We start from the raw sequence: 13815 nt of genomic DNA on the forward strand, positions 1-13815 counted from the left end.
TCTCTCTGGACTGTCTTCTCTGTTGCATGCTCGGGCCTAAGATTTGACCCAGTGTGAGGCTTCATCCACGGAGGACTCCCCTCCCATAGAGGCAAGTCAGCCCATCCAGAAAGGGAGGAGCCAGAGGAGTGTGCTGCCTACATCATATAGACAATGAATACCACTACAACACGTAGAAAAACCCACAATACAAGTGTGACAATGGGGAAACAACGCAGGCTAGCATCAGACATAGAGAATGAAGATGACAATTCTGAGGACCAGATAATGACTGAACAACTAATCAACCTCTCAGATAAGGACTTTAGACTAGCAATATGGAAGGTGCTCAACAGACTCCAAGAAACCATGGATCGAGTTGAACAGAACACTAATAAGAACCAAGAAAATATGAAGGCAGAAATGACAAAACTCCAAACTGAAATAACATGTCAACTAACAGGACTGAAAAAGTCAGTAAACGAAGTGAATGACAAAATGGATAAGCTCTGGGACAGGGTATCAGAAGCTGAGAATAGACTTGGTGCTGTGGAAGATGAGATACATAACAATTCCATACAGCAGGAGAGATTGGACAAAAAACTTAAAGCAAATGAGCAGACAATGGAAAAATTAGTCAAAGAATGGGAACAGACGAAAATAGAAGTCTATGATAAGATCAACAGAAACAACTTAAGAATCATTGGAGTCCCAGAGACCCAGGAAGAAAATTTCCAGGAAGAATCAATGGTCAAGAACATCATTAAAGAGAAACTTCCAGAGCTAAAGAATATATGTGATCAAATCCTGCATGCCCGAAGAGTACCAACCAAAAGAGACCCCAGAAAAACCACCCCAAGACACATCCTAGTCACAATGACAAATCCCACAGATAGAGACAGAATTCTGAAAACAGCAAGATCAAAAGGGGAAATCATGTTCAAGCAAGCTTCCCTGAGATTTACAGCAGACCTGTCACCAGAAACGCTCAATGCCAGAAAGCAGTGGTGGGATATTGTGACAAGACTGAATGAAATGAATGCTTCACCCAGAATACTATACCCAGCAAAACTCACTTTCCGGTTTGATGGAAGAATACATGGTTTCACAGACAAAAAACAGCTCAGAAACTTCACAGACACAAAACCAGTCTTAAGAGAAAAACTGAAAGACCTAATCTAAGACAAGACTACCCAAAAGACACACCAAATTTTGAAATAAAGATGGCGTTAAATCCCAGGACAATTCTTTCTCTCAACGTCAATGGACTAAATGCACCAGTTAAGAGACACAGAGTGGCTAAATGGATCAAAAAACTCAATCCAACCTTCTGCTGCCTACAAGAAACGCACCTGAATAGTCAGAACAAACATAGACTCAAAATAAAAGGCTGGAGAAAAGTTATCCAAGCAAACAACACCCATAAAAAAGCTGGAGTGGCCATACTAATATCAGATAATGCAAACTTTATACTCAGGAAGGTTGTAAGGGACAAAGACGGACATTTTATATTAATCAAGGGGTACGTAGAGCAGGAAGAATTCACTCTCCTAAACATATATGCACCGAATGAGGGGCCAGCAAAATATTTAATACAACTGTTGACAAATCTGAAAAATAATATCAACAACAACACAATAATTGTGGGGGACCTTAACACGGCTTTGTCAACACTGGACAGGTCAACCAGACTGAAACCCAACAAGAATATACTAGACCTGAGGAGAGAAATGGAAGAAAGAGGCCTAGTGGATATATATAGGACACTCCATCCCCAGAAACCTGGATACACATTCTTCTCCAATGTACATGGGACATTCTCCAGGATAGACTACATGCTGGCACATAAAACATACCTCCATAAGATCAAGAGGATAGAAATTTTGCAGACTACCTTCGCTGACCACAAGGCTCTGAAATTATTTGTGAACTCCAAAGGGACTCAGAAGAAACACTTTAACACCTGGAAGTTAAACAGCCTCATGCTCAATAACCAGTGGGTCCGAGATGAAATCAAGGAGGAAATCAAAAGGTTCCTGGAAACAAATGACAATAAAGACACAAACTCTCAGAACTTATGGGACACAGCAAAAGCAGTACTGACAGGAAAATTTATAGCTTTGCAAGCACACATCAGGAAGGAAGAAGGAGCTTACCTGAGTAGCTTAATGACACAGCTAATAGAACTAGAAAATGCTCAACAAAAGGACCCAAGAATAGGAAGACAGAAGGAAATAACAAAGCTGAGAGCAGAAATCAACGAAGTGGAAACTCAAAAAACAATCCGAAAGATCAACGAAAGCAGAAGTTGGTTCTTTGAAAAAATAAACAAGATTGATAGACCACTGGCAAACCTAACAAAGAAAGAGAGAGAGAGAAACTTGATAACTCGTATCAGGAATGAAAAAGGAGAGATCACTACTGATATGACAGAGATTCAAAGGGTAATCAGAAACTACTTTGAAAAACTCTACGCCACTAAAAATGAGAACCTGGAAGAAATGGATAAATTCTTGGACTCTTATAATCTTCCACGGTTGAAGGAAGAGGATGTAGCATATCTAAACACCCCCATCACCATTGATGAAATTAAAACAGTAATCAAATGTCTGCCGAAAAACAAAAGCCCAGGTCCAGATGGATTCACTAATGAATTCTATCAAACTTTCCAAGAGGAACTACTGCCAATCTTGGCAAGACTCTTTCATGAAATTGAACAAACAGAAACACTTCCAAATAGCTTTTATGAAGCCAACATCACCTTGATACCTAAACCAGACAGAGACGCTACCAAAAAAGAAAATTACAGACCAATATCACTGATGAATGCAGATGCAAAGATCCTCAACAAAATCCTGGCAAATAGGATTCAATGCCTCGTTAAGAAGATCATCCACTACGATCAAGTAGGTTTCATCCCAGGAATGCAAGGCTGGTTTAACATCCGTAAATCTATCAACATAATACACAACATCAATAACAAGAAAAATAAAAACCACATGATCATATCAATAGATGCAGAGAAAGCATTTGATAAGGTCCAACACCCATTCTTGATCAAAACTCTCAGCAAGATGGGAATGGAGGGAACTTTCCTCAATATAGTGAAGGCCATCTACCACAAGCCAGTGGCAAATATTATCCTCAATGGAGAAAAACTGAAAGCCTTTCCTCTAAATTCTGGCACAAGACAAGGCTGTCCTCTCTCACCACTCCTTTTCAACATAGCACTGGAAGTACTTGCTATAGCAATTAGGCAAGAAAAGGATATCAAGGGAATCCAGATAGGAAAGGAAGAAGTCAAGCTCTCACTGTTTGCAGATGACATGATACTCTACTTAGAAAACCCTAAAGACTCTATCAAAAAGCTTCTAGAAACAATAGACTCATATAGCAAGGTGGCAGGCTACAAAATTAACACACAAAAATCAATGGCCTTTCTATATACCAATAGTAATAAGGATGAAATGGACATTAAGAAAACAACCCCATTCACAATAGTACCACACAAACTCAAATATCTTGGAATCAACTTGACTAAATATGTGAAGGACCTATACAAAGAAAACTATAAAACTCTGCTCCAAGAAATAAGAGAGGACACACGGAAATGGAAACGCATACCCTGTTCATGGATTGGCAGGATTAACATCATCAAAATGTCAATACTCCCCAAGGCATTATACAGATTTAATGCCATCCCTCTAAAGATACCCATGACATTCTTCAAAGAAGTGGATCAGACACTTTTGAAATTCATTTGGAACAATAAACACCCTCGAATAGCTAAAGCAATCATTGGGAAAAAGAATATGGGAGGAATTACTTTTCCCAACTTTAAACTGTACTACAAAGCAACAATTATCAAAACAGCATGGTATTGGAATAAGGATAGGTCCTCAGATCAGTGGAATAGGCTTGAATACTCAGAAAATGTTCCCCAGAGATACAACCATCTAATTTTTGATAAAGGAGCAAGAAATCCTAAATGGAGCAGGGAAAGCCTCTTCAACAAGTGGTGTTGGCACAATTGGATAGCCACTTGCAAAAAATTGAACTTAGACCCCCAGCTAACATCATGTACGAAGGTAAAATCCAAATGGATTAAAGACCTCGATATCAGCCCCAAAACCATAAGTTATATAGAACAGCACATAGGCAAAACACTCCAGGACATTACAGGCATCTTCAAGGAGGAAACTGCACTCTCCAAGCAAGTGAAAGCAGAGATTAACAGATGGGAATATATTAAGCTGAGAAGCTTCTGCACCTCAAAGGAAATAGTGCCCAGGATACAAGAGCCACCCACTGAGTGGGAGAAACTATTCACCCAATACCCATCAGATAAGGGGCTAATCTCCAAAATATACAAGGCACTGACAGAACTTTACAAGAAAAAAACATCTAACCCCATCAAAAAATGGGGAGAAGAAATGAACAGACACTTTGACAAAGAAGAAATACACATGGCCAAAAGACACATGAAAAAATGTTCCACATCACTAATCATCAGGGAGATGCAAATCAAAACAATGATGAGATACCACCTCACACCCCAGAGAATGGCACACATCACAAAGAATGAGAATAAACAGTGTTGGCGGGGATGTGGAGAGAAAGGAACTCTTATCCACTGCTGGTGGGAATGCTGTCTAGTTCAACCTTTATGGAAAGCGATATGGAGATTCCTCCAAAAACTGGAAATCGAGCTCCCATACGATCCAGCTATACCACTCCTAGGAATATACCCTAGGAACACAAAAATACAATACAAAAACCCCTTCCTTACACCTATATTCATTGCAGCTCTATTTACCATAGCAAGACTCTGGAAACAAGCAAGATGCCCTTCAACAGACGAATGGCTAAAGAAACTGTGGTACATATACACAATGGAATATTATGCAGCTGTCAGGAGAGATGAAGTCATGAAATTTTCCTATACATGGATGTACATGGAATCTATTATGCTGAGTGAAATAAGTCAGAGAGAGAGAGAAAAACGCAGAATGGTCTCACTCATCTATGGGTTTTAAGAAAAATGAAAGACACCCTTGTAATAATAATTTTCAGACACAAAAGAGAAAAGAGCTGGAAGTTCCAGCTCACCTCAGGAAGCTCACCACAAAGAGTGATGAGTTTAGTTAGAGAAATAACTACATTTTTAACTCTCCTAATATTGAGAATGTATGAGGGAAATGTAGAGCCTGTTTAGGGTACAGGCGGGGGTTGGGGGGGGAGGAGGGAGATTTGGGACTTGGGTGATGGGAATGTTGCACTGGTGATGGGTGGTGTTCCTTTTATGACTGAAACCCAAACACAATCATGTATGTAATCAAGGTGTTTAAATAAAAAAAAAAATTAAAAAAAAAAGAAATTACTTAAATCATTAGAATAAAATTAGTTTTCCCTACTTAAAAAAAAATTTGCTTATACATAGATGGATGTGGAGATTATTATGCTGAGTGAAATGAGTCAGAGGGAGAGGGATAAATATAGAATAATCTCACTCATCTGTGGGATTTAAGGAAAATAAAAGACAGTGTGGGGATGAAATCTAGAGACAATAGAGTTGAAAATTAGGAGGACTATTCCATAGTAGGAAGCCTGCCTACAAAGAGTAGAGAGTGCAGTTAGAGTAGAAAAGTGTCTACTATAGAAAGGAGATTCCTGGCACTCTTTCATTAACATTAATGCAAATCATAATGTCAAAAAAGAAAAGAGAGGGAGACTGTAGTAAAATGTTTGCCCAGAAGCAGGTGGGAGAGGGCATCAGGGAGGGTGAGAGGGAAACTGTTGACATTGGTGGTGATAAATGTGCACTTGTGAAGGTTGTTGTGCATTGTATAACTATAACTCAATCATGAATAACTTTACCTAGGAAAAAAAGAAACAGTAGTATGAACAACCTTGTAACCATGATGTCTAAATAAAAGGAATAAAAGAAAGATATAGAACAATCTCTCTCATGTGTGATGTATATATAGTAACAAGTAAAGAAATAACCAATATTCAAAGACAACAGAAACTGATCTTTAATAGAAAGCATTTCACTAGGGAGATAGGGATTCAGGCAGTAGGAGGATGTTGGGATATGGTGGAGGAAAGCTGACTCTCTTTGGTGGAGTTTTGCTGTAGGAGTATTTTGGGGTATTTTTTTGCATGAAACCCTGCCACTGATAATATTGCAAATTATGCCTAAAATAAAAATTTTGGATGTCATTTAATTTTTTAACTTTATTCTATGAAAGACTAAGAGAAGGAAATGCCAAATTATGAGGTGGTAAGAAACATTTGAAAACTAAATAGCAAATAAAAGGGCTATCATCTAGAAAAAGGTCATTTCAAAATCAACATAAAAATATGCACACTATATTAAGAACATGGACAAAAGACAGGAATACTTTATATAAATGGGTAAAGCATATGAAAAAAATGTTCTGCATCATTAACATTTAGGAAAATAAAAAGAAAACTCACAGTGATATATAACTGAGTCCAGTGGCTTTCAACTTCTCTACCTAAGGGCCAGCACCTGCAAACCAACAGTTGAAAACCACTGACCCAGCATATGGACTTACTTATTAGAATACCAAATGATGGAGAGAATGAGAAATAACTGATTCACTGGTACATTGCTGGAAAAGTAAAGTAGTATGCAAGTAAAATGCAAGAGCCAATTTGGAAAACAGTAGTTTCTTTGTGAACTAGAAAATGTGACTCAGCAGTTGCACTTCTGAGCTCTAGAAAAATGAAGATACATGTTCACAAAAGGCACACACACATACACATACACACAGTTGCAGTAGCAGGAGATCTGATAGTAAAAACAAAAATCCAAGAATCTTTCCGAGTAAATGGATAAGTACAGCATGTGAATACTGTGGTATAATATCTGACAACTGCAAATGGAATGACCTAACAATACAATGCTGAAAGAAAATTTTAAAGCAAAAAAAAGTTAAAGAAAATCATGAAAGATCACATGTTGTAAGATTCCATGTACTAAGCATTCTTAAAATGACTAAATTATAGAGATGAAAAGAAAATAGAGGTAGCCAGCATTAAGGAAAGAATGGATGTTGGATAGAAATGGGCATGACTATATAAAACAGCATGACAGAGCATTGATGGTGACAGAAATGTTTTGTGTCATAACTATCAAGGTCAATATTCTTTCATGGGGTTGTCTTGAGGTTTTTCAACTTCCCTCTGAGAAAACCTGAGTTGAAAGTATATGGGATCTTCCTGTAATAATTCTTACAAGTTCATGTAGCTCTATTATCTCAAAATAAAAATGTAGTGGAAGCAAAAAAGAACACACTCACAAGACAACATTATATGTTTTCCCAAAAACACATACAAGAAATAGACATCATGCAGCTTAGAAAGACTATCTGTAGGAAGTGTGAATTGAATGAAGATGAGGAAAGAAGATACATTATATATATTTTTGATAGTAAAACTTTCAGATAAAAATACTATCGATTCCTAGGTACTTGATACTTTTTGATACTATTTTAAATGGGATTGTCTCCTTAATCTCTTTCTCCTATACTTCATTGTTTGTATAGAGGAACACTACTGTCTTTTGTGTATTGACTTTGTACTTTGCTGTACTGGTTAATTGTTTCTTGGAGTTTTACTGTGGACTCTTTAGGGTTTTCTATGTATATCATCCTATCATCTGCAAAAAGAGATAGTTTGAATTCCTCTTTCCCTATTTGGATTTCTTTGCTTCCCTTCTCTTGTCTTATTGCTATTGCTATTATTTCTAAGATTATATTGAATAAGAATGGAGAAAGTGGACAGCCTTGCCTAGTTCCTGACCATAGTGAAAATGCTTTTAGTTTTTCACCATTAAAGATAATGTTGGCTGTAGGCTTTTCATAGCTAGCTGTAACTATCTTGAGGAAGGTTCCTTTCAGTCCTATTTTGCTGAGTGTTTTCAGCATGAATGGGTGTTGGATTTTGTCAAACACTTTCTCTGTATCGATTGATATAATTATGTGGCTTTTATCTTTCTTATTATTGATGTGGTGTATGATGTTGATTGATTTGCTTATGTTTAACCATTCTTGCATTCCTGGGATAAAACCCACTTGGTCATGGTGTATAAGCTTTTTGATGTAATGCTGGATTCGGTTTGATAGGATTTTGTTGAGTATTTTTGCATCTATGTTCATTAGTGAGATTGGTCTGTAGTTTTCTTTCTTGGTGGTGTCTTTGCCATCTTTGGGAATGAGTGTGATATTAGCCTCATAAAAGGTATTGGGGGGATTCCTGTCTTTTTAATGGTTTGGAAGAACCTGTGGATCAATGGTAGTAATTCTTCTCGGAATGTTTGATAGAATTTACCTGTAAAACCATCTGGACCTGGACTTTTGTTCTTGGGGAGTTTCTTAATTACTGCTTCAATTTCCTCCAAAGTGATTGGCCTGTTTAGGCTTTCTAAATCCTCCTGTTCCTGTCTTGGAAGATGGTAATTTTCCAAGAATCTGCCGATTTCTTCTGGATTCTCTAGTCTGAGTATAGTTGTTCATAATAAGTCCTCATGTGTTGGATTTCTTGGGGTTCTGTTATAATCTCTCCCCTTTCATTTGCAATTCTAATCATTTAGGTGCTTTTTTTTTTCTTTTTTAGTGAGTCTTGCCAGTGGTTTGTCTATCTTTTTTATTCTTTCGAAAAACCAACTCCTGGTCTCATTGATTTTCTGTATTGTTTTCTTAGTTTCTATGTTGTTATTTCTGCTCTGGTTTTTATTATTTCTTGTCTTCTGGTTGTGTTTGGGTTTCTTTGCTGCTGTTGTTTCAGCTCCTTAAGATGTCCCTTTAAACTGATGATTTTGTGATTTTCCTCTTTCCTGACATAGTCCTGTATTGCTATGACTTTTCTCGAATTACTGCTTTTTCTGTATCCCACAGATTTTGACAAGTTATCTCTTCATTATCGTTTGTCTCAAGGAATCTTTATTTCTTCCTTGAGTTCCTCTTTGATCCAGCTGTTGTTGAGCAGCATGTTGTTTATCTCTAGGTGTTGGATTTTCTCCATTGCTTAATTTTACAGTCAATTTTGACCTCTGTTGCATAGTGATCTGATAGGGTGCTTCTAATGATTCTTATGTTTGTGATTTCCTGCAAGTTAAATTTATATACTAAGGCACGGTCTAATCTGGAGAAGTTTCCATGTGGACTTGAGAAGAATGTATTTTCTGCTCTCTGGGAGTGAAGGGCCCTATTTAAGAATATTATCCCTAGTTCTTCTTATTTCTCATTTAGGGCTCTTATTTCTTTGCTAGTTTTCTGTCTTGTGGATCTGTCCAGTGGACAGTATTGAAATCTCCTACTATCACATTTCCTTTCAAGTGTTTCTCCAGCTTTGTGACCAAGTGCCTTACATATTTTGCTGGCTCTGCATTTGGTGCATAAATATTAACTAGCATTAGTACTTCTTGATCTAGTGTTCCCCTGATCAATAAGTAGTGACCCTCTTTGTCTCTGATCACTTTCTTCTTTTTATTTTTTTTCAGGGGAGAGCATGCACACAGTCCCCCACTACCACAAATTACGCAGTCAAGTTTCCCATATTGGGGGAAATTGCAGGGGTCAGCACATCCGGAGTGCAATGGGTAAGCCTCACCCAGGGAAAACCACCTTCATGATTATGGTATTGCCCCTGCCAGGTAAGTATCTGATCACTTTCTTGAGGTTGAATGCAATTTGGTCTGATATAAGAATGGACATCCCTGCTTTTTTTGTTTTCCATTTTCATCCTTTTATTCTAAGCCTGTGCCTATCCTATACTTGTAGGTTGTTTCTTGCAGACAGCAGAAATCCGGTTTATGTTTTCTAATCCAGCTCTCTATTATGTGTCTTTTAATGGGAGAGATTAGTCCATTGACCTTTAAGGAGAGTATTGATAGAGAGGGCTGTTGTGCAGTTGTATTTTGTAGGGGGGGTAGTTGTTACAATCGGGGGTATGGATTGTGTAATTCATCTCTGCTTATTTGATTTTTACCCTATTTTATTTTTTTCTTTTCTTCAAACGGAGCCACATTATTTGAACCATCTTGTTCCCCCTTTCAAATTGAGGGGGAAATAACGAAGGGTACCAAGATCAAACAGTTCTATGATCACTAAGTAGTAATATAAATGAGCTGACTTAAACACCAAATTCAAAGCCAATGACAACAGAATCAATACCCAATCTACAATAAGACACAATAGACACAGAGGGAGCCACTTATACTAGCAGCCCTGAGGGTAAGGGAGGGGGATATAGGATGCATGCTGGGAAAAGGGGTAGAAGGAGGACAAGTTTGGTGGTGGGAATTCCCCTGACTCAATCCCAATATGTACCTAAAATATTACTGTGAAAATTTGTAATTCACTTTGGTCAAAATAAAAATTATTATTATACATTTTAAAAAAAATATTGGCAATTGAATTGCTTCATCATTGGCTAGTAAGATAGCCAGTAATGGATTATAATCCAGAACTCCTCTAAAGGTCATACTCCCCAATGTCTACATTCAGAGTCATTAAACATTAATCTTCGCCAAAGAAAAATAACAACTCACTCCAAAATGTGAAGTTGATACAATAGTTATGAAACTCTAGGTATGGACACAGGACACCTAATGATTTATGGTGATTTGCAAATTACAATTTCCTTTTGGCCAGGTGTAGGGTAATTGCACAACCACTGATGCAATTCAAGCTAGTGTTCAAATAAAACATCAGTGTCACCATAGTAACATTAAATTTGAATTTCAAAAACCCATGTTTTGAGCAGTTATGCTAAACAGTTCATTTTAATCATCTGCTTAACTTATATGTAAAGACACATAAACATTAAATAACAAAACATGTTCTGTTTAACAGACTAATCTATATTCTTGTATCTATAATTTCTTAAATTTTCCTTGAAAGTTTTACATTTACAGTCAGAAAGAGAGCGTTTTCTGCTAAGGAGGTTTAGTGGATATTTTAAATTAAAAGTTTCCAGTGAGGTGGGAGTAGCTTACAAGTTTCAGAACTAATTCTGAAGAAAAGACTTTGTACTTATCAACCTTATCTGAGCATGTGAGAAAATAAGTTTCCCAAATTTAAGCCCATTTGATCTTTGAGAGAGAAGCATTTATTTTTAGCAATTGCATTACCAAGAAACTACACTTGATACTTATAAAAAATGAATCAGATTTAATCAGTGTCCTAAAAAGTAAGCTCAAAATCTAGAGAAGGATTCAAGTAAACAAAATTATGTGTTAACAAGGAAAAAGAGGGGCCAGAGAGATAGCACAGCAGTAGGCCGATACATGACTGATGGTGGTTCAAATCCCAGCATCCCCTATGGTCCACCATCCTGCCAGGAACAATTTCTGAGCACAGAGCCAGGAGTAATCTCTGAGCACCGATGGATGTGAGCCCCACCAAAAAAAACAAAAAAACAAAAAACAAGGAAACCCACAATAAAAGTGTGACAATGGGGAAACAATGCAGACCAGCACCAGGCATAGAGAATGAAGATGGCAACTCTGATGACCGGAAAACAGCCAACCAGTCAGTCTCACAGATATGGAGTTTAGAGAAGAAATATGGAGGATGCTCACAGAATTCAAAGAAACCATGGATCGAATTGAACAGAACACTAATAAGAACCAAGAAAATATAAAGACAGAAATCAGAAAACTCCAAACTGAAAATAACAGGTCAAATAAAAGGTCTGAAAAACTCAGTAGAAGAATTGAATAACAAAATGGATAACCTCTCCATTAGGGTAACAGAAGATGAGGATAGAATTAGTGCTCTGAAAGATGAGATACATAACAACTTCATACAGCAGAAGAGATTGGAAAAAAGCCTTAAAGCAAATGAACTGACAATGGAAAAAATAGTCAAAGAATGTGAACAGATGAAAATAGAAGTCTATGAAAATCTCAACAGAAACAACTTAAGAATCATTAGCGTCCTAGAGAACCAAGAAGAAAATCTCCAGGAAGAATCAACAGTCAAGAACATCATCACAGATAAACTACCAGAGCTAAAGAATACATGTGACTAAATCCTGCATGACCGAAGAGTACCAGCTAAAAAAGACCCAGGAAAAACACCCCAAGACACATCCTATTTACAATGATGAATCCCACATACAGAGATAGAATACTGAAAGTAGCAAGATCAAAAAGGGAAATTAGTGCTCGCTTCGGCAGCACATATACTAAAACTGAAACCATACAGAGAAGATTAGCAAGGCCCCTGCGCAAGGATGACACGCAAATTCGTGAAGAGTTCCATATTTTTACAAGTGGAGTTGAAAGAAGACTGCTGCCCAGAGATGGGCAGTGGGACAGAGATGATTCTCATTCCTGAGGAGCAGATGAGCAGGAGTGGAGCTGGCCAAGAAACCCAGGAAGCTCTGCAGTTCCCCATCTTGGCTCTTTGGTTCTTTTTAGACCACAATTTCCTTTACCTAGTCAGGACTGCTACCATGGGTTTCTATAAACACAGGATTTGGGAGGGGAGGTCTGCTGGGCAGCAGAGATAAAGAAACAACTTTTACAAAATTAGCCATCCAGATGTTTAATAAAATAGTGATATCACGGTAAAAAAAAAAGGGGGGGATTACATCAAGGGAGCATCCTTGAAATTTACAGCAAACCTGTAATCAGAAACACTCAAGGCCAGAAGGCAGTGCTGGGATATAGTGACAAATGAAATAAATGCATCACCTAGAATACTACACCCAGAAAAACTCACTTTCAGGTTTGAAGGAAGTATACATGGCTTCACAGATAAACAACAGCTCAAAAACTTTACATACTCAAAACCAGCCTTAAAAGAAAAACTGAGAGATATACTTTAAAGACAAGACAGACCAACAAACACTATAAACTTCTACACAAAGATGGCAATAAATCCCATGATAATTATCTCTCTCAATGTCAATGGACTAAATGCACCCATTAAGAGGCACGGAGTGGCGAAATTGATCAAAAAATTGAACCCAACCTTTTGCTGCCTACAAGAAACACATCTGAATATCAGAATAAACAGACTCAAAATAAAAAGCTGGAGGAAAATCATCCAAGCAAACAACACCCTTAAAAAAACTGGAGTGGAAATACTAATATCAGATGACACAAACTTTACACTCAGAAAAGTCGTAAGGGACAAAGATGGACATTATGTATTAATCAAGGGATATTTACAGCAGGAAGAAATTACTTGCCTAAACATATATGCACCCAATGAGGGACCAGAAAATCATTTAATACAATTGTTGACAAATCTGAAAAAGGATATCAATAATAGCACAATAATTGTGGAAGAACTCAACACGGGCCTGTCAACATTTGATAGGTCAACCAAATTGAAACCCAACAAAAATATACTAGACCTGAAAAGACAAATGGAAAAGATAAGCCTAGTGTATATATATATATATATACATATATACACATATATATACTATATATATATCTAAACACCCCCATCACTATTTAAGAAATTAAAACTGTAATCAAAAATTTGCCCAAAAACAAAAGCTTTGAGGAATTCACGAATGAAATCTTTCAAACCTTACAAGAGGAGCTCCTACCAATCCTGGCCAGGCTCTTTTATAAAATTGAAAAAACAGGAACATTTCTAAATAGCTTTTATTAAGCCAACATCACCTTAATAACAAAACCAGATAGAGATGCTGTCAAAAAAGAAAATTATAGACCAATATCCCTGATGAACACAGATGCAAAGATCCTCAAGAAAATCCAGGCAAACAGGATCCAATGCCTCATTAAGAAGATCATTACCACATAAATTTCCTAATGAATTTTTT

The 13815-nt window shown here is 37.2% G+C and overlaps 2 non-coding genes across 2 annotated transcripts; one reads left to right on the forward strand and one right to left on the reverse strand.

The window, feature by feature from the left end:
- Positions 1–9505: 9505 nt before the first annotated feature.
- Positions 9506–9669, reverse strand: LOC126028332 (U1 spliceosomal RNA). The gene has a single exon (XR_007502421.1). It is a non-coding gene; the product is annotated as a U1 spliceosomal RNA (small nuclear RNA).
- A 2505-nt stretch (positions 9670–12174) lies between these two features.
- On the forward strand, positions 12175–12281 carry LOC125996539 (U6 spliceosomal RNA). Its single transcript, XR_007491287.1, has one exon. It is a non-coding gene; the product is annotated as a U6 spliceosomal RNA (small nuclear RNA).
- The last annotated feature ends 1534 nt before the right edge of the window (positions 12282–13815 follow it).

Source organism: Suncus etruscus, chromosome 1 (assembly GCF_024139225.1).
Source record: "Suncus etruscus isolate mSunEtr1 chromosome 1, mSunEtr1.pri.cur, whole genome shotgun sequence".
Lineage (NCBI taxonomy): Eukaryota > Metazoa > Chordata > Mammalia > Eulipotyphla > Soricidae > Suncus > Suncus etruscus.